General features: G+C 36.6%; 1 protein-coding gene across 2 annotated transcripts in view; it reads right to left on the minus strand.

Moving 5' to 3' along the window:
- LOC108397041 (guanine nucleotide-binding protein G(q) subunit alpha) overlaps nt 1-27,381 on the minus strand; it is a 275,802-nt gene that overhangs the window by 41,316 nt on the left and 207,105 nt on the right. The window lies entirely within an intron of this gene.

Raw genomic sequence — 27,381 nt, forward strand, 5'->3', positions numbered from 1 at the left:
CAAGGTGAGGCAGCAAGAAAGTAGCAGGTCTGGGATTGGAATCTTGTTTCCAAATGTTAAGGATTTTGCTGTTGTTGAAATTGCTAATGTGGAAGTTACCTTTGAATGACCCTGGATACTCAAATTTCTTTAGACCTCAATTCCCTCAAGTATGAAAGATAGTGAACTAGGTGATTTGTAAACCTCCTTCCAGGGTCCTGCTCATAATAGCTCCTCAATAAATACTCAGACCTGGAATTTTCTGCCACGAGATACTCAACTCAGAGACAACAGTAGCTCCACATCAGCTTGATAGTCAAGCAAGCTGTGGAACAAACACTGAGCTTGGGACTTGAAGACATGAGTTCCAAGGCTTCCCCTCCCTGCCACAGATGCATTGCCTCTTCAGTGTCACTGTAGCACAACACCCTGGTTAACCGGAGAGCTGAGTGGAGCATCAGTGTACACTTTTTCTTTGAGGCAGTCCTTAACTTGGAGAAGTGTTTTCCTAAGCCTCTCAGAGGCAGCTAAACCAGCCTGCAGGATTCTGAATCCTGTGGGGAACTTCAGTTAGTGGTGGTCCTGGACGGGCTTCCTGAAGGTGCAACCACATCCCCTGAAGCTCCTGATATTGATGTAAAGACTTCTTCTCTTTAACATCAGTTATAGAAATAATAGTTATTATAGTTATTGTTAGAAATAATGCTCTGAGTTTCTGATTCAATACTGAATTCTGAATAAACTCACTCTGATGGTAACAGAGTGGAATGAGTTGTCTAACCCAGAGTACCCTGTAGTGCTGCTGGTGGTACGCAGCGCAGACACTAGTAAAACAAGGACCTGTATGGCCCTTGCTCCTTGAACCCCAATGGAGTAGCCCCTATATCAAACAGCTACACAGCTGTTGTAAGGATCAATCTGCCAGACAACAGAGAATGTGGGCACGACTGCTGGACAGAAGCAGCAGAAATTACAGATTCTCTCAACATTCACACAGCTTTATATCCCAGGCAGGCAGCAGGTCCGATAAGGATGTAGGGGGTTTCTTATCTTCTGAGACTGCTACTCACTCAAAAGAAGAACACAGATTGTAATAATTCCAACACGAATCACTCTTGTCTCTTAGTATAAAAGATAAACAGAATCTTAATGGGGACTGTGTACTTGGATAATCAAAAAGCAATAAGCACCAGTTTCTCCTCATGGTGATGAAGAGTAGTTAATGGGGCTGAATAATTAACAAAATCATCGGCACTTTGAGAAATTTTAGGTTAGTTTTAGAATTTAGCAATTTAGCACATTGTCCAGACTAGTAAAAATTCCATGTTAATTTCAATGTTTAAAGTGATATATATAACTCCTTAAGATTAGGTTTAAAACTTATCTTTAGTTTTTTAAAAGGCACTCAGTATGGGTGAGAGGAGAAAAGAGTTAGATGACACCTATCGATAAACACCCATTCACTGCCCAAAAATGAACACAATGATTTTTCTTCAGTTAGATGTTAGTTCATTTATGAGTCCAATGGGGTTCAAGCCTGGAGGATTTGTGGAAAGGCAAGTATATACTTCACTTCCCATCCCAAGGCCCCAAAAGACACAATATCAAATGAAACCAGTGATCAGAGTCTGCCAGGCTCATAAAAAAAGGAAGCTCATTGTCAGTGTCAACACCAGGCCTTTGTCAGAAAAGGCCTCCTCCCCCTGGTGTTTTCCCATTACTGTCTTTCCCTTTGGAAAGAGCTCTACTTCTTCTGTGTGAGCTAGCATCTGAAATCCCAACCCACGAATCACTTAGCTCTCCTTGCCTTCCATTCTAGCTCCAACATCTCAAGTGCGTCTGCGTCTGACAAGGCCTACCGCAAGCCCTCCCTTCTTCAGTGGGAGAGAAACTGAACAGCATGAACCTTTGGTTATTTTAGTGAATCTGAATTAAAATAAAGCAAAAACAAAAGATTATATATGTTCTGTATCTGTGCCAAAAGAAGTCTTAACTGAACACCGGGCAATTTGGAAACTGTATCACAGAGCAACGATACAGCCATTTTAAGATTTTTCTGGTTATGAAAAAGAAAACACTTTTATCTGGTTCATTCAGTTTTTAAATAGTTGGGTCATTTTGGGGGTGGGGTGTACCCATCATCCCAGTTCAGTGGGCAACTCTTAAGATGAGACCAAAAAGAAGTATTTTCTAACACTGTACGTTAGAAACCCTGTTCAATGAATACAGCACCAGAATGCGAGCTCTTGCAAGTTCAACGCTGTCTCTTTCCTTTCAGTAAAGTTGACAGCCTATTTAAGGGATGCGGGGGCAGTGAGGGGATGCAGATAAATGGGGCATACATTAAACATAGTCTGGGCTGCCACGGCTCCAATGATTAGTTTTTGATCGGCCTCATTGGGATGTCAGCCTGGCACCCCTGGGGAAGTGAGGCAGGAAATAGCTGCTCGTTACAGTATGTTATTAACATGCTGCAAATTAATCAGGAAGTGCACGTTCAGTGTCATTTTTTAAAAAGAGAATGAAAACTAAGAGGCGTCAGGTGAAACTAATTCTAACAGAGAACTACAGATGTAGTCCTCTTGTAAGTATCTGTGCCCCGTAAACACAGGTGAAAGCTATGGATGTCCACAATCATCAAAAATGATTCTAACTGCCGATCTCTCAGTTGAATGTTTAGTGGACAGGACTAGCTATATAATTTTCTGGGTGCAGGACACAAAGTTCAGAGCCCTTGTTCACATATTTTTAAGAGGGACACATCTGAGCATTAAACCAAATGTGAGGCCCTGAGTGACTGCACAGGGCTGCCCACATATAAGGCTGGCTCTGCTAACGGAGGAGACTTTGTATGTTAAAACATACAAACTTAGTACAACTTATGGCTGGGTTGCTGAACTGGGAAGATGTGATCCTCATTCAGGGCTGTTTGAGATAATGAATAGATTCCCAACCAAATTCCTGGTTCAAGGAGGCCCCTAAAGCACCTTCCTGGTTATATGAGTCACAGTGAGTTAGTTTGCAAGAATTTTTGTCTTTTTCAACCACAAAGTTATGACTAATACAAACACTATGATAAATAAAACATGTAAGCAGATAACAAGTATGAATGTGAGTAGCTGTATCTTAATAGTCATATTGATTTCAGTTTCCTTCTATTATTCTGAAAGGAATTTTCTTAAAAGCTTCCTTGTTTTTTAGGATTTGCACAAATAACACCATTTCCGTATTTTTGTCTTATTGAACAAATATCAGTTAAGTTTACTGCTCTGTCTGTAAGGCAAAAATGTCATTATCAGAGTTCTCTTAATGAATTCTGAATTAGCCACAGATGATGTTGTTTAGAAAGAAAAGTTCAAACAGCATTTCTTTCACCATTAAAATTACTGATAATATGAACTATCATTTACTGAATGTCTATGTGTTCCAGTGAGTTTGCATGTTACTTATCTGAATAATCCTCATGACACTTTGAGACAAAGAATATCCTCATTTTGTCCCTTAAAAGGAAGGCACAAGTATATAACTTCTTCAAGACTATCTAGCTTGAAATGAGTGGAGCTACAATTCAAATTAGGACAACCTCTTCCTACTTTTTACTTCCCCTTTGTTTCTTCAAAGACTACCTGGGGTCCCACATCAATCACACTTGCCTGATACCCCTTACAAGATATCCCTATCCTCTCATCCCTTTTTTAAAGTGACAGTTCATATTACATGAATCGGCAATTCAATAAACATTGCTTTTGTTCATTTCTACATAGGTTCATGTGTGAAAACATGCTGGAGATGTCACTGTAGCTGATTTTACTGAGGCGACATAAAAAACCTAGAGAATGGCAGTCATTCATGACCCGGAAGCTTAATCTAATCTACTTGAGAATTTCATGCAATCTGGACCTCTTATTAAATACTGAGGCTTGGAGTTTCATCAAGTGTGCTCTTTTTCTAGGGAGTAACAAAGCCGCAGATAATCAATCATCTTAGGCTTTATAAAATGTAGATTCCCCACTAAACGACAAACTCTTCTCTTTTTTCAAAAAGGGAGAATCAGATGGTACTCAAGAGAAGACTCCAGCTGGTTAAATTTGGCCACCAACATGGTCCAGATTCCTCTGGCTGTGAGCCCACAGCATTTTTCATTTGATTGTCTATGATGTAGAGCTTTCATTTATTTTGAGCTTTAAACCCTCTGCATTTGGCCCATCTAGGATGAAGAAGTATTGAGATAAATCCTGGTCTTATAAAACTGTCTCCCTTATTTAAATGAGTTCCTTAAGTTGTATTATTTCTAAAGGCTGCCTCAGTTTTGAAGACATTTTCAGCAGATCGACAGAAAACAGATATTTTCTAATATTGCTAAGCTTTTTTGACTAGTCATTTGTACTGACTTCTTTATTCACTTATAGCTCTACTTTATCATTCTTAAAGCAATTAGGAAGAGCTTATTTTTTATTTTAACCAGATTTAATTATAAACACTCTTAAAAGACTTAATTTGAATTTTAAAATAGATATTTCTTTAATCCATACAGTATATATGTTCATTGAAAAAATTAGGAAATGCAAATAAGTAAAATGAATGAAACATAAAAGTAAATTGCTATACATCCAACTATTCAGGAAAAAATTCCTGCTAACAGTTTCACATTAATCTCCCAGATATTTTTGTATACATAATAAATGCCTATATTATATACATCTTAAAATTAGATGTATGCTATTATTTTGAAATAATTTATTTACATCAATATATAATTAACATCTTTCTATATAAAGTTAATTATACATCTATACTATCATTTTTAGTATCTGAATAGTATTTTATTTTTTTAGCTATACAGGATCTCCCTGCTATCCAAGAGTTCACTTTATATCACTTTGCTTTTATGAAGGACCTATATTAGTAGCTGCTTTTGATAGCTGAAAGAAATCTGAACAGGATTTTTACTTTTACAAAATGGTAATTGCTTTTCTATGCCATTTTGGCTTATGAAAGGTTTCATAGGTACACTCTACTTTCAGAGAGCAAAGTAAACTTGTACTTTTTTTAAACAAATCGCCTACTATTAGATAACTTAGTTGGTCTCAATTATTCATAACTAAATACAATGTTGTGATGGGCTATCCTCTACATATCTTTTGGACATGTTATGTATGGATTTATACTTGGATTTTACAAATTACTATACAATTGGCAGCTTGTACCAATTTATCTTCCTACCAGCAGTAAGAATATCTATTTCTCTACATCTCATTTTTTTAATCTTTACCATTCTAAATAGGTGAAAAGGCATTTTCACACATCAGCTGTGTATTCTATGATTATGAAATGGTCAGATTAATGAGAGGTACATATGGATAATGGAGCATGGACCTTGAAAAACCCACTCTTTCACATAAGTAATGAGAACACTGGCAAACATTGTCAATATCAACTTTTTAGAACTTCGGAAATTAACCAAAGTCTTGCAACAATCTGAAGAGCATTTATTCAAGAAAAATAGCTGAATCTGGGTGAGAACAGCAAGTTCTGTGGCACTAATTTGTACTATTCCCATCCCCTTTTCTCAGCTCTGCATAGCCTTGAAAACCAACAACCTCCCAGCCCCAGCAGCTTTGAAAAAAAGCATTAAATAATATTTATGCATTATTTATGAAACATAATATTAAATGCAAATGAAGTAAACACTCTAATCAATAGGCAGAGATTGGCAGAATGGATAAAATATACTATGATCTAACATGTTGGCTATAAGAGACCCACTTAGATTCAAAGACAAAATGGATTGAAAGTAAAAGGACAGAAAAAAACTCTTGCAAATATAACCAAAAGAGAACTGGAGTGACTAATATCAGACAAAACTTGCTACTAGAGACAAAAGATATTTTATAGTGGTAAAAGTTAAATCCATTGAGAAATTCTAACAATTATACACATATATGAATTGAAAAATAGAGCCCCCAAAATACACTAAGCAAAAACTGACACAACTTAAGGGAGAAATAAACTGAACAACAGTTGGAGACTTCAGTATCTCACTTTCAATAATGGATAGCACAATCAGACAGATCAACAAATAAAAAGACTAGTAAAACATCTAAACCAACTGGACCTAATACATATTAATAAGTACTTGGCCGAACAATAGCAGAATTCACATTGTTCTCAAGTGTTCAGATGACAATACTCCCCAAATTGACACACACATTAAACATCATCACTATCAAAACACAGTTGGATTTTTTTTTTGTAGAAATGGACAAAGTGATTCTAAAATTTATATGGAAATGCAAAGGATCCAATCCAGACAGTTAAAACAATCCTGAAAAGGAAAAAAGGTGAAGGACTTAAAATTTCCAATTCCAAAACCTACTACAAATCTACAATAATTAAGACAGTATGCTATTGGCTTAGAGACAGACATTCACATCAATGGAACAGAATCAAGAGTCCAGAAATATATCCTTATGTTATAACCAACTGATTTTTGACAAAGGTGACAAGACTAAAGGAAAGAGTGGTCTTTCAACAAATGGTGCTGAGACAACTGAATATCCACATGTAATTAAGAAGTACATAAGTAAGTAAATAAATAAAGTTGGGCCTGTACTTTATATCATATACAAAAATTAACTCAAAATAGATCATAAAATAAACTAAATGTAAGAGCTAAAATCACAGAAGTGACCATCGATGGATGAATGGATAAATAAAATATGGTATATCCATACAATGGAGTATTATTTGGCCATAAAAAGGAAGTACTAAAACATGTTATCACATGGATGAACATGAAACCCCACGTATTATATGATTTGATTTACATGAATTATCCAGAATAGGCAGACCCATTGAAATAGAAAGTATATTAGTAGCTGCTTAGAGCTGGCGTGGAGGAAGTGGGGAATGGAAGGAAGGGGGGAGAGTGACTGATAATGGGATCAGAGTTTCATTTTGGGGTAGTAAAAATGTCCTAAAATTAGTAATTTTTAACTTCCTTTTCCATTCTGGTATGTAGGGAGCTTGGATATTGCTACTCCATCCTAACAAGTAAAAAGGTAGACAAAATGAAAAAAATCAATGAATTCTTCTTAGATCCACCAGAGAAGTAAGGTCACAGCGCAAACCACTGTTCCCCAGATTAGTGTAGATTTGTTTGCTAGAATGTTTAAACACCTGAAAGTCAATGTACTCTAGCAACAATAGGCTGAAAAAAAAATAATATGATTCCATTGATTGATGTAGGAAAAGCATGTGAAAAAACCCAACACACAATCCTGATAAAAATTCTCAGCAAAACTAGGAATAGAAGGGAACTTCCTCAACTTAATACAGAACAAAAAAAAAAAAAGAAAGAAAAGAAAAAGACCTACAGTTAACATCATACTTAATTGTGAGAAACTGGAGGCTTTCTAGCTAAAACCAGGAACAATGCAAGAATGCTCCCCCCCCACTACTACTTTTTAACCATGCAGTGTAAGTCCTAGCTAATGGAATTAATACAAGAAAAGGAAATAAGAGGTATAAAATTCATAAAGAATTAAACTCTTTGTTCATGGATAACATGATTATTTATGCAGGAAGTTGGAAGGATTGACAAAAAATGGACTAGGTGACTAAAGGCAGGTTGTAGAATACAAGGTTAACATACAAAAGTCAATTGCTTTATTATATACTAGCAATGAACAAGTGGAATCTGAAATAAAAAACATAGCATTATTTACATTAGCACCTAAAAATGAAATACATAGGTAAAATCTAACAAAATCTGTACAAGATCTATTGGAGGAAAACTACAAAACTCCAAAGAAAGAAATCAAAGAACTGAATAAATGGAGAGATATCCTAATGTTCCTGGACAGAAAGACTCAGTAATGTCAAGACGTCAGTTTTCCTCAACTTGATCTATAGATTCAACACAACCCAGATCAAAATCACAGCAAGTTATTTTGTAGGTACAGACAAACCGATTCTACAGTTTATACGGAGAGGCAAAATACCAAAATAGACAACAATATTGAAGGCAAGAACAAAGTTGGAGAACTGATACTACCTGACTTTAAAACTTACTATAAAGTTACAATATCAAGATAGTATGGTATTGGTGAAAGAATGGACAAATAGGGAACCCCAAAACAGATTCACATAATTATAGTCAACAGATCTTTGACAAAGGAGTGAAGGCAATACAATGGAGAAAGGACAGTCTTTTCAATAAAACAGTGTTAGAACTATTAGACACCCATATGCAAAAAAAAAAAAAAAAATGAATCTAGACACAGATCTTATTACATCCCTCACAAAAATGAGCTAATAAATGGATCACAGACCTGAATGTAAACTACAAAACTGTAAAAGTCCTAGAATATAGAACATCTAGATGACCTTGGTTATGGCAATGACTTTTTAGGTACAACACCAAAGGCACAGCCCATGAAAGAATAAGCTGGACTTTATTAACATTAAAGACTCTGCTTTGGAAAAGACAATGTTAAAAGAATGACAAAAGCTATAGGCTACAAGAAACTATTTGTAAAAGATGTAGCTGATAAAAGACAGTTACCCAAAATACACAAAGAACTCTTAAAATTCAACAATAAGAAAACTATTCACCAGATGAAATGGGCCAAAGACCTGAACAGACATCTCACCAAAGAAGATATGCAGATGACAACTGAGCATATGAAAACATGTTCTGCATCATGTCATTAGGGAAATGCAAATTAAAACAGCAAAGAGGTGTTACTCCACACCTAGTAAAATGGCCAAAATCCTGGCAGCAAAACTCACTGAGAGCACCAAATGTTGGCAAGGATGTGGAGCTACAGTTTTTATTTGTGACTTACGGGAATGTAAAGTGGTATAGCAACTTTGGAAGACAGTTTGACAGTTTATTATACAACTTAACATACTCTTATCTTATGATACAGCAATGGCACTCAGAATTATAATACCCAAAGGAGCTGAAAACTTACAACCTCACAAAAATTTGTACTTGGATGTTCATAGCAGCTTTATTCATTATTGCCAAAGCTGAGAAGCACCAAGATGTCCTTCAGTAGGTGAACAGTTTAATTAACTGGTACACTCAGACACTATAGTACTACTCAGCACTAAAAAGAAATGAGCTACCAAGTCATAAAAAGACATGGGTGAAATGTAAATGCATATTACTAAGTGAAAGAAGCCAATCTGAGAAGACTACATCCTGTGTGATTTCAAGTACCTGACATTCTGGAAAAGGCAAACCTCTGGAGAGAGTAAAAAAGTCAGTGGTTTCTAGAGGGTAGAAAGGAGGGAAGTGGGATGAACAGGCAAAGCACAGAGGATTTCAGGGCAGTGAAACTATTCTGTATGAATCTAAAACTGCTTCAAAAAATAAAGTCTACTTATATATAATAAACAATTAGATAGTGGTGATGTCTGTATAATTCTGTGAATATACTAAAATCCATGAAGTGTATACTTCTAAAAGGTGAATTTGATGTATATGAATTTTACCTCAATAAACTGTCAATAAAAAAAACTCAAACTTGTCCACTTCCGATATGGCCAGACTTCCTGTCGCTAGGACTTGGCTTCTGCAATACTCTTTCCTTCCCTGTCAGTCATAAGCTGCTCGGCTCACCTCCTGCATGGGCAGCATGCCCAGTGCACCCTCGCCCTGCCGCTGCCAACCGCCTCCTCACAGCTTGGGCCTGGACTCTTAGGAAAACAATGAGCATTTCTGGTGGCTCTCCCAGACTGGAAGGCAGGACACTAGCACTTCTGGTTTGTTTCTTGCATAATTGCTTTATTTCAGCAAAGAGCATTTCTGACACTAAAAACAAAAATCTGGATGACAAAAAGAACAAGTTTTTAAGAATATATACAAATGTCAAGCTTAAAATGGACATAATAATGAAGTCTCAAAACGTAAAAAGTAGACAAGTGTACAACCAAGTGGGAGATTTAAAAATAGCTCAGTCAATGAGGGGTTAAAAAAAAAGAGAGAAAGAAAAAAAACTACACTTACTGCTTTTCAGATGGCTTTATCTTTTCCCCCAAACAGTGAGTCTATATTTCTGTAGACTTTTATAAGCCAACCAAGCTATACAAAATATGTTTAGAAGCAAGACTGGCAGAATAAGTTGATATATAGTATATAATGTGTGTAATTTTTATTTCACATATATTATATGTTTTTATTATATATATATCCAAAATATTTATCTTAAATTAAAATATAATATATTTCAATTCTCTCCATGTTTCCAACTTACATAAATGGGTAATTCCTAACCAAGTGATTTTAATATCAAAGAAAAATCATGTCAGTGATTTATGTATACTGTTAAAATGCTAGTGTTAATATTGCTATTTTATTTTTTAAATGTATTTAGCATTAACAAAAGTTTTAAAAGATAAAACTATACAAGTAGTACAATTCCAAAACAAAAAATTTATAACAAATATGTTAAACTGTCTATTTCTAAAATACAAATATTATGCACTACAACGGGGCAGAAGGATTCTTTAAAGAGGACATGTAAAGGACAGAGTTTAAAAGACCAATAAACTGGGCCACATCAAAAGATATCACTTAGGTAGTAAAAAAGCAAGTCTTGGAGTGGCAGAAGTTATTTGTAATTTATAAAGGGCTTGTATTAAGAATATATAAAGACCTCTATATTAATAATGTTTTATTAAAAGGCAGACCAGGGAAATGCAAATTAAAACCACAATAAGATATCACCTCACACCACTTAGGATGGCCAACATCAAAAAGACCAGGAACAACAAATGCTGGTGAGGATGTGGAGAAAGGGGAACCCTCTTATACTGCTGGTGGGAATTTAAACTACTTCAACCATTGTGGAAAGCAGTATGGAGGTTCCTCAGAAAACTAAAAATAGAAATACCATTTGACCCAGGAATTCCACTCCTAGGAATTTGCCCTAAGAATGCAGGAGCCCAGTTTCAAACAGACATATGCACCCCTATGTTTATCGCAGCACTATTTACAATAGCCAAGATATGGAAGCAACCTAAGTGTCCATCAGTAAATGAAATGAATGGATAAAGAAGATGTGATACATATACACAATGGAATACTATTCAGCCATAAGAAAGAAACAAATCCTACCATTTGCAACAACATGGATGGCACTAAAGGGTATTATGCTCAGTGAAATAAGTCAAGCAGAGAAAGACAAATACCAAATTATTTCCCTCATTTGTGGAGTATAACAATGAAGCAAAACTGAAGGAACAAACAGCAGCAGACTCACAAACTCTAAGAAGGAACTAGCGGTTACCAAAGGAGAGGTATGGGGGAATGTGGGTGGGGAGGGATGGAGAAGGGGATTGAGGGGTATTATGATTAGTACACATGATGTGGGAGGGATCATGCGGAAGACAGTGCAGCACAGAGAAGACAAGTAGTGATTCTGTGGCATCTACTGCACTGATGGACAGTGAATGCAATGCAGTATGGGAGGGGGGGCTCAATAACATGGGTGAATGTAGTAACCATACTGTTTTTCATGTGAAACCTTCATAAGAGTATTAATAAAAATAATAATAAAAAAATGCACAATTAACAAAAAGGAAGACCAAGAGAAAACTGGTAACAGAATTAAACTGGCACTTCAGGAAAAGGCTATCCAATGGCAAAGAAATATGCAAAGTACTCAATCTCATTATAATAAATGCAAATCACTCCACAATGAGATATAATATATATTATAACATGTATCACATAACATATATCTAATATAATAGCTGAAATTTTAAAAATGACCTTATCTATTTTGGTAAGGATACGGATCAACGAGAAGACACACAGACTGTTGGTGGAAGTGTAAACTGTTTCCAAAGTTCAAACTGGCAGTGTAGTGGGTTGAATGGTGAGTTCAAAAAGGTATGTCCACACTCTGATGCCCAGAACCTGTGAATGTGACCTTAGGTAGGAAAAGGGTCTTTGTTAATATAATTAAGTGAAGGATCTTGAGGTCCTCCTGGGATATCTGGGGGTTCCTAAATTCAATGACAAGTTTCCTGATAAGAGACAGTAGAGGAAAATACAGACAGGAGGCTGTGTGAAGACAGAGGCAGAGATGGAGCTATGCGAGCAGTCCCCATAAGCTGGAAGAGAAAAAAAGGGCTCTGCTCTATGGAGGGATTTTGACCCTCCTGATACCTTGATTTCAGACTTCTAGCCTTCAGAACTGTGAGGGAACAAATTCATTGTTGCAACCCTCCAAGTCTGAATTGTTAGGGCAGCTCTAGGAAACTGACACAGACAGTAGGAAGGCAGTGAACGTAAGTATGGTGAACTATCAATTCTACTCCTACCCAACAGAAAGTGAGGCATGTATAAGCCACAAAACATGAAAAGAATACTCACAGCAGTATTATGCATAATAGTTCCAAAGAGAAGATCCTTCAGATGTCCACCAACAATAGGATGGACAAATAAGTTGTGCTGTATTCATTCAGTTGCATAGGTAATAAAAATGAAAAACTATGGCAACACACAACATGGATTTATCTAACAAACACTATTTTGAACACAAGAAGCTAACATAAAAGAATGCATTTAACTTCATTTATATGAAGTTCAAAATAGGCAAAACTAACCTATCTGATAGAAGTCAAAATAGCAAGTTACCTTTGGGAGAGGGGATGTGGTAGTGACTGGAGGGGACACAGGGAGCTTCTAGGCTGCTGATAATGTCTATTTCTTATGCTGGAGGGTGATTACATAGATTGTTCACTTTGTGATAATTCCTCAAACTAAACGCATAATTCATATAATTTTCTATATGTTTATATGTCAATAAAAACATTATTAACAATTTTAAAATAACTGTCTGTAATTAATCAAGCAAACAAGAAATGTACAAGGACTTAGAAGATTTAAATAACTCAATTAACTTGTTCTAAATCATGTGCCCAAAAATATGAAATCAATTTCAAGCACACATGAACTTTTATAAAACCTAAGCACATACAAAGACATAAACAAAGCTCTAGATAATAAGTGGTGAGCTATCTCGCGATCATGTTTATGACTGGTAAAATTCAATACTGTAAAGTTGAAAAACTAACCTCAAATTTATCTATATACTTACTAAAATTCCAATCAAAAGTTTTTTGGGGGAATCTAATGAGCTGATCTTAAAATTTAAGTACAAGAGTAAAGGACCAAGAATAGCCAAGAAAATTCTGAAGAATAACAAGGCAGGTAGATTTGATGCATGAATAATCAAGACTACTATAAAACTAGTGATTTGATAACTTTTATGTTGGTCTAGGAGTAGTAAATAGATCAATGAAACAGAGATCCCAGAGAAAGACCCACATATGTAATGAATAATGAAACGTGATATACATCACATGTGTCATTAGTATCAGTGGGAAGGAAGAAAATAATTAAATGAAAATATATCCATTTACGGCCTGAGAGGGTTAAAAAGTTGGAAAGAATTACCAGGGCAGGGCCTGGGAAAGGACAGGTCTAGAAGTGAGGCCAGGATTTGGAGAGATTGTTCCCACGGGTAGTTACTGATTCTGGAGCTTGCAGCTGACAGGCTGAGGGGATGGGGCTCCAGGGAGCCGTCTCTGCTATGTCCTAGAGCTAGGCACTAGGACTGAGAGTACGTTTAAGGAAACAGGTGCATGCCAGGATCTACAGCTCAGCTCTTTAGCCACCAGAAGGGCTACAATGAAAAACACTGACAATACTAAGGGTTGGCAAAGACAGGAAGTGACAGGAACTTTCAGACATTGCTGGTGGGAGTGTAAACTGGTACATTCACTCTGGAAAATACTTTCGCCTTATCTACTAAAGCTGAAGATATGTATAGGCAGACCTTGGAGATAGGGGTTGAGTTCTAGACCACTACAATAAAGTGATTAGCACAATAAAGCAAGTTAATGAATGTTTTGGTTCCCCAGTGCAAACAGAAGTTATCTTTATATTACACTGTAGTCTATTAAGTATACAATAGCATTATGTCTAAAAACACAATGTATACATTGTGGATTAAAGATGGCGGCCTGAGAGGAGAGACAGAGGCTTCCTCCTAAAACTGGATACAAATAGAAAATTTAATTGGCGCAACTAATCCTGAGAGAGCAACAGGAAAGAGGAGGCGTCAGACTGCACACACCTGGAGAAAAGAGCAGACCTCAGCGAACAGCGTAAAGTACCAGAGCTGTGGCTCCACGGGACCTGAGCCCCTCCCCCACCCCAGCTCACCTGCGGGAGGAATAGAAATGGAGCAGGGAGGGAGTGGAAGGCTTGGGACTGCTGAATACCTAGCTCCGGAGATCTGTGCTGTGAGCACAAACCTACATTTTGTGGAGCTTTCATGAGACCTGCATGACTACCGGGTTGTAAAGTTAATACAGGCAGAGTTCCTGGGGAGACTGGGATTCTGGCTGCATGTGAAAAGCAAGGATCCATATTTGGCTGCTCTGGGACAAAAACTTATACCTGTGTGCCTGGCCCACTGGCTCAGGCAGTGGAGACAGGCACAGCAGCCAGGAGGTGGGTAACAGCTCTTTCCTACCCCTAGTACCGCTCCCCTGCGACCCCTGACATTGCTTCAGGGGCTCAGCAGCTCCAGAATAGAGCTTCTGGACACTAGAGGGCACCATATACAAACATGAAACGTCAAAGGAACCTTGTCCAGAGTAAAATTGTTAATACAACTCCCGAGAAAGATTTAAATGATATGGACCTCTGACTCTTCCTGAAAGGGAGTTCAAAATAAAAATCATCAACATCCTAATGGAGGTACGGAAAGATATCCAAGAACTCAGGAATGAATTCAGGTCCGAGATCCAATTGTTAAAGAACACGATAGAGGGTATTAAAAGCAGGTTGGATACAGTGGAGGAGACGATAACTGAACTATAAACTAGAGAAGAGGAATACAAAGAAGCTGAGGCACAGCGAGAAAAAAGAATCTCTAAAAATGAAAGAATATTGAGAGAACTGTGTGACCAATCCAAGCAGAACAATATTTGCATTATACGGATACCAGAAGAAGAAGAAAGAAAGGGATATAGAGTGTCTTTGAGGAGGTAGTTGCTGAAAACTTCTCCAATCTGGGGAAGGAGATAAGTCTCTCAGGCCATGGAGATCCACAGATCCCCCAACATAAGGGACCCAAGGAAGACAACACCAAGACACATAGTAATTAAAATGGGAAAGATCAAGGATAAGGACAGACTGTTAAAAGCAGCCAGAGGCAGAAATAAAATCACATACAAACAAAAGCCCATCAGAGTAACAACAGACTTCTCAGCAGAAACCTTACAGGCCAGAAGGCAGTGGCATGATGTATTTAATGCCATGAAGCAGAAGGGCCTGGAAGCAAGATTACTTTATCCGGCAAGATTATCATTTAAATTTGAAGGAGGGATTAAACAATTTCCAGATAAGCAAAAGCTGAGACAGTTTACCTCCCACAAACCATCTCTGCAGTCTATTTTGGAGGGACTGCTACAGATGGAAGTGTTCCGAGGGTTGAATAGCTGTCACCAGAGGTAGTAAAATCATGGTAGGGAGGGTGGAGGAGCTGATTGCCAGGCAAATGCAAAATTAAATTGACTATCCCCAAAGCCAATCAACGGATAGAGAAAAAGTATAGAATCTGATACCTAATATATAAAGAATGAAGGAGGAAGAAAAAGGAAGAGAAATAGAAAAGAACCCTTAGATTGTGTTTGTAACAGCATACTAAGTGAGTTAAGTTAGACTCTTAGATAGTAAGGAAAGTAACCTGGAACCTTTGGTAACCACAAATCTAAAGCCTGAAATGGCAATAAGTACATACCTATCGATAATCACCCTAAATGTAAATGGACTGAATGCACCAATCAAAAGACATAGAGTCACTGAATGGATAAAAAAACAAGACCCATCTATATGCTGCTTACAAGAGACTCACCTCAAACCCAAAGACATGCACAGACTAAAAGTTAAGGGATGGAAAATGATATTTCATGCAAACAATAGGGAGAAAAAAGCAGGGGTTGCAGTACTAGTATCAGAAAAAATAGACTTCAAAACAAAGAAAGTAATAAGAGATAAAGAAGGACATTACATAATGATAAAGGGCTCAGTCCAACATGAGGATATAACCATTATAAATAGATATGCACCTAACACAGGAGTACCAGCATATGTGAAACAAATACTAACAGAACTAAAGGAGTAAATAGACTGCAATGCATTCATTTTAGGAGACTTCAACACACCATTCACTCCAAAGGTCAGATCCACCAGGCAGAAAATAAGTAAGGACACAGAGGCACTGAACAACACATTAGAACAGATGGACCTAATAGACATCTATAGAACTCTACACCCAAAAGCAACAGGATACACATTCTTCTCAAGTGACATGGAACATTCTCCAGAATAGACCACATACTAGGCCACAAAAAGAGCCTCAGTAAATTCAAAAAGTTTGAAATCCTACCAACCAACTTTTCAGACCACAAAGGTATAAAACTAGAAATAAATTGTACAAAGAAAGCAAAAAGGCTCACAAACACATGGAGGCTTAACAACACGCTCCTAAATAGTCAATGGATCAATGACCAAATTAAAATGGAGATCCAGCAATATATGGAAATAAATGACAACAACAACATAAAGCCCGAACTTCTGTGGGACGCAGCGAAAGCAGTCTTAAGAGGAAAGTATATAGCAATCCAGGCATATTTAAAGAAGGAAGAACGAACCCAAATGAATAGTCTAACGTCACAGTTATCAAAATTGGAAAAAGAAGAACAAATGAGGCCTAAAGTCAGCAGAAGGAGGGACATAATAAAGATCAGAGAAGAAATAAACAAAATTGAGAAGAATAAAACAACAGAAAAAAATCAATGAAACCAACAGCTGGTTCTTTGAGAAAATAAACAAAACAGATAAGCCTCTAGCCAGTCTTATGAAGAGAAAAAGAGAATCAACCCACATCAACAGAATCAGAAATGAGAAAGGAAACATCATGACGGACCCAACAGAAATACAAAGAATTATTATAGACTACTATGAAAATCTATATTCTAAGAAGCTGGAAAACCTAGAAGAAATGGACAACTTCCTAGAAAAATACAACCTTCCAAGACTGACCAAGGAAGAAACACAAAATCTAATCAAACCAATTACCAGCAAAGAAATTGAAGCGATAATCAAAAAACTACCCAAGAAAAAAACCCCTGGGCCAGATGGATTTACCTCGGAATTTTATCAGACATACAGAGAAGATATAATATCCATTCTCCTTAAAGTTTTCCAAAAAATAGAAGAGGAGGGAATACTCTCAAACTCATTCTATGAAGCCAACATCACCCTAATACCAAAACCAGGCAAAGACCCCACCAAAAAAGAAAATTACAGACCAATATCCCTGATGAACGTAGATGCAAAAATACTCAATAAAATATTAGCAAACCGAATTAAAAAATATATCAAAGGGATCATACACAACAACCAAGTGGGGTTCATCCCAGGGATGCAAGGATGGTACAACATTCGAAAATCCATCAACATCATCCACAACATCAACAAAAAGAAAGACAAAAACCACATGATCATCTCCATAGATGCTGAAAAAGCATTTGACAAAATTCAACATCCATTCATGATAAAAACTCTCAGCAAAATGGTTATAGAGGGCAAGTACCTCAACATAATAAAGGCCATATACGATAAACCCACAGCCAACAACATACTGAACAGCAAGAGCTGAAAGCTTTTCCTCTGAGATCTGGAACAAGACAGGGATGCCCACTCTCCCCACTGTTATTTAACATAGTACTGGAGGTCCTAGCCAGGGCAATCAGACAAAACAAAGAAATACAAGGAATCCAGATTGGTAAAGAAGAAGTTAAACTGTCACTATTTGCAGATGACATGATATTTGTACATAAAACACCCTAAAGACTCCACTCCAAAACTACTAGAATTGATATCGGAATACAGCAAAGTTGCAGGATACAAAATTACACAGAAATCTGTGGCTTTCCTATACACTATGAATGAGCCAATAGAAAGAGAAATCAGTAAAACAATTCCATTCACAATTGCATCAAAAAGAATAAAATACCTAGGAATAAACCTAACCAAAGAAGTGAAAGACCTATACCCTGAAAACTGTAAGACACTCTTCAGAGAAGTTAAAGAGGACACTAACAAATGGAAACTCATCCCATGCTCCTGGCTAGGAAGAATTAATATCGTCAAAATGGCCATCCTGCCCAAAGCAATATACAGATTTGATGCAATCCCTATCAAATTACCAACAACATTCTTCAACGAACTGGAACAAATAGTTCAAAAATTCATATGGAAACACCAAAGACCCAGAATAGCCAAAGCAATCCTGAGAAAGAGGAATAAAGTGGTGGGGATCTCACTCCTCAACTTCAAGCTCTACTACAAAGCCATAGTAATCAAGACAATTTGGTACTGGCATAAGAACAGAGCCACAGACCAGTGGAACAGATTAGAGACTCCAGACATTAACCCAAACATATATGGTCAATTAATATTTGATAAAGGAGCCATGGACATACAATGGGGAAATGAGTCTCTTCAACAGATGGTGCTGGCAGAACTGGACAGCTACATGTAAGAGAATGAAACTGGATCACTGTCTAACCCCATACACAAAAGTAAATTCGAAATGGATCAAAGACCTGAATGTAAGTCATGAAACCATAAAACTCTTAGAAAAAAACATAGGCAAAAATCTCTTGGATGTGAACATTAGCGACTTCTTCATGAATATATCTCTCCGGGCAAGGAAAACAAAAGCAAAAATGAACAAGTGGGACTGTATCAAGCTGAAAAAGTTCTGTACAGCAAAGGACATCATCAATAGAACAAAAAGGTACTCTACAGTATGGGAGAATATTTTCGTAAATGACAGATCCGATAAAGGGTTGACATCCAAAATATAGAAAGAGCTCACGCTCCTCAACAAACAAAAAGCAAATAATCCAATTAAAAAATAGGCAGAGGAGCTGAATAGACAGTTCTCCAAAGAAGAAATTCAGATGGCCAATAGACACATGAAACGATGCTCCACATTGCTAGTTATCAGAGAAATGCAAGTTAAAACCACAATGAGATATCACCTCACACCAGTAAGGATGGCCACCAACCAAAAGACAAACAACAAATGTTGGTGAGGTTGCAGAAAAAGGGGAACCCTCCTACACTGCTGGTGGGAATGTAAATTAGTTCAACCATTGTGGAAAGCAATATGGAGGTTCCTCAAAATGCTCAAAATAGACTTACCATTTGACCCAGGAATTCCACTTCTGGGAATTTACCCTAAGGATGCAGCACTCTAGTTTGAAAAAGACAAGAGGTATTATTTACAATAGCCAAGAAATGGAAGCAACCTAAGTGTCCATCAGTAGATGAATGGATAAAGAAGATGTGGTACATATACACAATGGAATACTATTTAGCCATAAGAAGAAAACAAATACTACAATTTGCAACAACATGGATGGAGCTAGAGGGTACTATGCTCAGTGAAATAAGCCAAGCAGAGAAAGAGAAATACCAAATGATTTCACTCATCTGTGGAGTATAAGAACAAAGGAAAAACTGAAGGAACAAAACAGCAGCAGAATCATAGAACCCAAGAATGGACTAACAGTTACCAAAGGGAAAGAGACTGGGGAGTATGGGAGGGTAGAGAGGGATAAGGGCGGGGAAGAAGAAAGGAGGTATTATGATTAGCATGTATAATGTTGGGGGTGGGGGAAAGGGGAGGGCTTTGCAACACAGAGAAGACAAGTAGTGATTCTAGAACATCTTACTATGCTGATGGACAGTGACTGTAATGGGGTTTATGGGGGGTACTTGGGGTAGGGGAGAGCCTAGTAAACATAATATTCTTCAAAAAAATGAAAATTATTTAATTAAAAAAAATACCTTGCTTAAAAAATACCTTCGTTAAAAAATACCTTATTGCTAAAAAATGCTAACCATAATTTAAGCATTCAGCAAGTCGTTATCACTGATCACAAATCACCATAACAAACAGAAAAGTTTGAAATATCACAACAATTACCAAAATGTGACACAGAGATGTGAATAAGCAAATGCTACTGGAAAAATGGCACCGATAGACTTGCTTGGCTCAAGCCTTCAATTAAAAAAAAAAACGCAGTTATCTGTGGAGGGCAATAAAATGACGTATTCCTGTATTCCCTATGTGCCCTCAATTCTTCCCCTAAGTACCTATCCAACAGAAGTGTGTACCTATGTGCACCATGGACATGTACCTGAATATTCATGGCAGCATTATTTATTATATCCCTACATGGGAAACACACATCTATAAACAGTGGAATGAATAAACAAACTGTGATAGTTTCACACAATGGAATCAATTAAAGAGAACTCATATAGTTATGGCAGTGTAAATGAATGAATTATATAAAATATAAATACCTTACAAACGTGATATCGAGCTAAAGAGGCTAGACACAAGAATTTATATTAACGTTCCAACAGCATGTTGTCTACACAAAGTTCAAAAACACACTATTTGACTTCCTTGGTATAAAAGTTAAGCATAAGTAAAACTAGAGTTCAGAGATGTATAGTTAAGTATTAAAACTAAAGAGAAAAGCAAAGAAGTGATTACAGTAAGGAGTAAGTGGTTACCTGCCGAAGGGAGAGGCATGAGCAGAGTTTCACTCTTTTATTTCTTAACAGGGGGATTGGGTAGAGATGCTTAGTGATAAAACAGTGTTATATACATTTTTAAAATTTGTGTATTTTTCTTTATGTGTATGTATATATTTCCTAATTAAAAAGGTAAACCATCGGTGGAGATGGATGATGGATTTACTATCAATAAATAGTAAGAACAGTAAGAAATACAGCAATAAAATATTAAATCCTTACTTCTCATCATACATGAAAAACAATTACACATCTAGAAAGCCTAGAAGTAAAACCGTGTAACTTTTAAGAGAAAATAAGGTACATATATTCATATTCTAAGGGAAGGAAAAGAATTCTTGAAGAAAATACAATACAACCAATAAAGGAAATGAGTGAGTTGACTATATTAAGATTAAAACTCTTCTGTAAAATAAAGAGTGAAAAGACAAACCATGCACTGAGAGATAGTTTCTGTATGTGTAACTGGCAAACAATTTAATCATCTGAATATGTTTCAAGTTGTGTATCAATTAAAACAAAGACAACTCAGAAAAGACAAGGACAGGAGAAGGTAGTCCACATTACAAACAAGATGACTGTGTGAGAAGCATGTGAAATACAGTAGGGCACATTTCCGTAATAGAACTAGATGGTGGTCTGAATAAATGATTTAGTGTCATGAGGTGCAACATGTAAAGGAAAAAAAAAGAACCTCAAAAACAATACTGAGTGAAAAAAAAAAAACCACATTGCAAAATGAAGCCATTTAAATAAAATTTATAATCATGTACAATATTTAGAATCTAATACTGCATATTGCTTATTCACTCATACATAAGAGAAAAAGTGAAAAAATATGCTTAGGAATGAGAAATGGCCAACTTGAGGCCAGGGATTTTCAGGGAGGGAGAGAAATGAATCAGGGAAGGTTACACAAGGTCTTAATGGTATCTGTATCAGTTTATTTCTATAAAGATTTAAAGCAAATATTTCAAAATTTTTAAGTTCTTTATACTTTTATACTCTCCTGTATCACTGAACTAGTTTACAAAAGCAAGCAAAACCCGGTTCCTTAGCTAGTCTCAGTTTTATTCTTACATGAAGCTATGTGTTCAGACCACACAGTTGGTCCATCACAAACTTTGATGTTATGGCACCAATGTACACTGAAGGAAGCTTAAATAACAGCCCTTACAAGTTCTTTTGTGTGGTTTCCTAGAGGTATACTATTGTGGATAGAATTTATTATCCCCTATAGTATCTCTTTATGAAGTTGCAGGACTAGGTTCTCAGGCTCAGTACCAGTTGAGGTTTTAACTGGTTTCAAAGATACAATGAATTTTTTAATAGATCATGACTACCTCTTCTTGGCTGCTGTGAGATGCTTGACTGAATTTGTGAACTACCACTAGAAAGGCACCTGGTTGTGTGATTTGTACTTTAGTTCTTAATCTCACTCTCCAGTCCTTACACCCAGATTTTCCAGGTGATGTATTTTATCCTACTGTGCGTGAATATATGCACGTGTGTGCGCACATACACACACACACACATAGCCATAAAAGAAAATTTTGATAAATTTTATTATATTAAATTCACAACTTCTGTTCATAAAGGACATCATTCAGAGAATAAATGGCAAGCTACAGAGTAGAAAAGATATTTGTAGTACACATGGCAAAAGGTTCACATCCAAAGAATGTAGGGAACTGTTAGAAAGATAATAATCCAAAGGAAAAATTGTCAAAATTGCTAAATGGCAAAGCTCAATTCCAATCTGAAATACTGATCTTTCCAAAAAATTTATCATTTCAGTTATTATTTCTAACACTATCACCTAGAAAAACAACAATCACTGTGCATACTTTGGTAGTGGTAGAAAACCTTGCAAATTCTTTTCTTTTGGGAAGAGTTAACAACCTTCTCTATAATAATTATCTATATGTAATTATAGAAAATCAGATTATACTACATATAGTACTATGCAATCTGCTCTTTTCATATACTGTAATTCATCTTTAAAAAAGGACACTTGCATAGATTATACTGGTATGGATTCAAATAGTCTCTAAAAGATTCCCAATATACATTCACACAGAGTAGTCCACGTGAGCCCTTGTGAGCCCTCTTCCCCACACCCCTACCAGCACTAAGAGTACGTCTCTGATTCAAATTCATAAGTGGTGATTAGAAAACTTCTTCCTAGCTTCCTTCAAGTAGTTCAAACAAAGAGATTGAGGATTATAATAGTGAGGAAACAGAAAAGCCAAAGATCAAAGGGTTGAAGAAGGATTTTAGAAAAAGGCCAAGTGGCTAAAAAAGAGCAAAGAATGAGGAAACAGGAAAGGGGTTAAATATAAAAAAAGTAGAGCGTCCTTCAGGAATATCCTTGTTATTCAGGCCATGAATCTGAGATGAGAACACCAAAGGCTAAGGAGCAAGACATAGCTTCTGATTTCATCATCTGATTATAAGAGCCCGTAAACTAGGGTGAGTCACTGCTATTGGGACCGAGTATCTGAACCTAAGCCCTTCCTTTTAACTACTTGTAAGTTTCCTTCAGATCTTTCCTTTGGAATCTTAATCTTTTTTCCTCTTCAATTTTTAGTTAGTTTCCCTGCCAAATCTGAATTTTATCTGAAGAAAATTCCCAAAGCTTACTTGGAGTTTCTAGAGCAGAACAAAGTACATGTTTCACACGTTGAGAGAATGTTCAGGCTTTGGTTGTAGTTGAATAACCTCAAAAATGGCTTCGTTTAAAAACCTAGTAGAGGAGAAATAGCCAAAGGAAGTGCATATTTCAGACTATTTGTTTTAAGACGGTTCAAAATCAAATGAGCAATACAGGAACTCTGAATTCCAGTAAACGACCTCTGGCTGGTCTGCTGTTATCTGTGAGTAGAAGAGCTTAGAGAAGAGGTATTTTAATCCCTTCCTGCAAGGGCAGGATTTTCATTCCACTTTCATGATCTCGGTTACCTTTAATAACCCCTCTTGCTTTTTCTCTGAGTTTGTCTCAAAACATTGTCACTTCTGGAAGATACTGTGCAAGAGGGGAAAGCAAGCTGGTCTAGAGAGGCAGGGGATGGCACCTGGTGACCCTGGCCCTGGGCTTTGATCTCTCCATTCCTGTGACCTCACTGTTACGTACATACCAGCAAACCTGACCTTCCCACTTTACTGGGAGGTCAGCAGGTTAGATTCAAGTGAGCAATGGTTTAAGCACGTTTTGAATAGGCATGAAGTGCTTATTTCATAAATGCCTACTCCTTCCTTTTCCTTTTTATTTGGTAAATCAATTGAGCAAACCAAAATCGGGTTTGAAGGACAAATGTTTATGGGAATCCATCTTGGTTCAGAGGAGGGCCTGGGGCGCTATTTTAATAAAACTGATATTTTAATAAAACTGAACATAAAACTAAAACATAATTGTTCATGACCATTTCAGAAGGATTAATACATGTTAGAAGCACACATTCAAAAGGAAGTGAAGGAGGAAAAGGAAAAGAATCTTTGAGATTCTATAGCTTCGTCTGTAAGACAAACATGAGTCAGTGTTTGAGCAAGCATCTTTGCTCGGATATTCATATAACAGAAAAACAGAAAAATAAAGACTAAAAGAGAATTTGGATACACATTGATAAACTGAACTACACTCTGTGGATGTCTTACTGGGTTTGCTGGGATTCCAGGGGCATTTAAATAATAACATTCAAGGAAGGATTGGAGTGTAATAAATAGATGGCTCTGTGTTGATGTGTTATCACAAGGAAAATAAGAGAGCAAAGGAATATGCAAATCAGCTCTACTACACTGATTATTCCTGCCCACTATCTGATAATACATTTCCTTCTCTGGAGAAAAAATAATAAACTCATTCCCCAAACTCCAGGAGGGCTGAGACTCCAGACAGATGAGCAGATCTGTATATGATTTTGAAGATCAATAAAGTTTGGAAGTATTAAAAGCAAAAACATTCATCAAAATGTTAGGCAGGAAAATAAATATGAGTAGGGTGGAAGGAGAATAAGGTCAGTAAGCCCACTAGAAAGGACTCAGAGTTAACCAGTTAAAACGAGAAAGCCAGAAAAGACTCAGAGTTAATGAGTTAATCAGTTAAAGCTCAAAAGGTCAGGAGCAACTTGGCCTTGAATGTGTGAATATTCCTCAAAAAGGAAAAGTGTCTGAGCACAGCCCATGTCTTCATCCTGTCAATTAGATCATGCATTGTAAGATTTACTCTAGCCTGCTAAAAGGCCCACCTATAAACAGCATAATAAAGACAGGAGGATTCCATCTTACAGATAAGATGCATTTTAATACCCATGAAGTTAAGAAGTAAGATTCTTAACTTACTCTTTAACAAACACAATAACTCAGTCTACCTTGGAGGAAGGGCAGGTGGTCTTGATTGATATGCTCCTAAACCAGGAAGCTGCTATCCTGGGAGGGGACCAGAGAAGTGAATTTCTTGTGTTAAGCTAATTGTACAGACATACCTGGAAGACTGATACCACTTTAACAAGTCCATACCCCTAGACCTTTGTCACATTCCTGAAAAATCCTAAAAAGGGGGAACCCCCAACCTTTCAGTGTGCTCCTCTCTCTAGGGTTGCCTGCACTTTCTAAGTGAGTGACTTTTTTTCCCAATCATTTAACCTTAAACTTTCTCCAACCTTTCAGGGTGCCTCTCCTTCCTGAGGTGGCCTGTACTTTTTCTCTCTTTAAGTAACTTTAAATAAAACTTTTACTCTGCTTCACTACTGTGTCTCTGCCCTTCAATTCTTTATTGCAGCAGGGACAAGAACCGAGGAAAATACACAACGCTCCCCCCTAACATAAATACCCAGTTGCTTTTGCCAGAGGTCTGCAGTGTGTTTCGTATAGTTCCCCAGGAGAGAAAGGGAAGCCGTCACAATCCATTCCCAGGTCTTTCTCACAAATATGTACCAAAGGAGGTACAACAAATTCTGCTATGGATTAAAGTTATGAACATCAGATATGAAAACCAAGAACAAAATGTTTTAGAAATTTATTTCAGCTTTGTCTCCCCAAAACCAGAAAATTTGGGGAAGGTAATATTCTATAGTTCTGAATTTCCTTAATGATTTAGGAAAGTAAACAGACAATGATATTTTCATATACTAGTATAGTGGGAAAGAAAGGTATAATGTGACTGTATCTTGATATTAAAAAATACTTTTGACAGTGTTTCCTAATTACTAAAAGTGATGGCTGTGGCTAACATGGGAGAAGTAATCAACGAGAAGTATTTTTCCTATTATGCTGAAGATCATCTCCAAAATCACCATCAGACTGGACTTGAGGTCTGAGAAAAAACACCATAATATGACTTTCATTTCACAGAATTACAAGTTAGGCTTCAAAAATACAAGTGATTAGGGAGTCTTAATGAAAAAATATTATTTACTCTTAATTTGTAGCATAATGCATCACCATACAAATCAAAGAAACTGGGTAAATGTTTTTAGATGTATGTAGTGCCTATATACTGAATGGTAACTTAGTATAGAAATTTTAATTATAGTAGCTGATAATCAAAACAGTCATATCTTATTCTAACTGATATAAAATAACATATTTTTATACCAAAACTTGCTATCCATGAGCAACATCAGGTGAAAAATGAAATAAATGATCTGTAATGTCCAGACAAATCAAGAATGGGCCTAACACGGCTAGATTAGCTGATGAGTTGCCTAAGGAATCCATTTCGTTTTCAAAATTTAAAGTGGTAGATTGATCACTATTAAATCACAACATACATTTCTTTATCAGAATAATGCATTCATCTCGATAAAATGTGTACTCATAAACACTTCTTATTCTCTAGCTATAATGTAAACAGTGACATAAGAAATAAAATGATGTGTGCACCTTAGGTCTTCTGTGCGGTTGATAACTGTCTTATGTTATTGGACAGCAAACTAAAGCAGAGAAACGGTGGCCTAACTATCCAATACCTTCTAGTCTAACAAAAGCATACCCCTTTTATGAGGTCTTTTAGAGCCAAGTTCACTTCCCTCCCATTTTTGTATCTCTTTAGCTACCCTGGTATACCCAGCACACAGTGCACAAGCCCTCAAAATACTTTTTTATCTTGATGCAACATTCAGAGATCAGAAATTTGCTGTAGGTCTGCTTCCAAAATATGGAATCTGATTAAAATATTACATCCAAGGACTGCAGAACAACAAACAGACTCCGATACAGATGAAGACAGAAATACATATAGAAATAGGGTAGCTAAAATTCTGATGGCAATAGCTTAACTCAAATTTTGATAACTGATTTTCATATATCCTAGCCTGCTTTTCAGGCCCTTTGCATTATAGCTAGAGAGGGCAAATGACTGATAAACTTCATTCTTAAAAATAAATTCTTTGATTCATAGTTCTGTATACTTGTAACCCAGGAAAGATTCTGAAGTTCATGAATAGGTAACTTAGTTCTATGGGATTTTGGTTCCGGCACTCTTTTATCCTAGGAAATGCTATGGAGAGCTGGATATGTATTTTAATGGAGACATTACAACTTGCAGAAGAATCAAATATTTAAAAGAACCAAGAAGCCAGAATTCTTGTGTACCAAAAAAATGTATAGTATTAAAAGTATGTTTTAATATGCCAGATCTCATTTTAATCTGCTATTAAGGATATCTCACTTCCTTCTCTTTATTTATG

This window comes from Manis javanica, chromosome 2, assembly GCF_040802235.1.
Source record: "Manis javanica isolate MJ-LG chromosome 2, MJ_LKY, whole genome shotgun sequence".
NCBI lineage: Eukaryota > Metazoa > Chordata > Mammalia > Pholidota > Manidae > Manis > Manis javanica.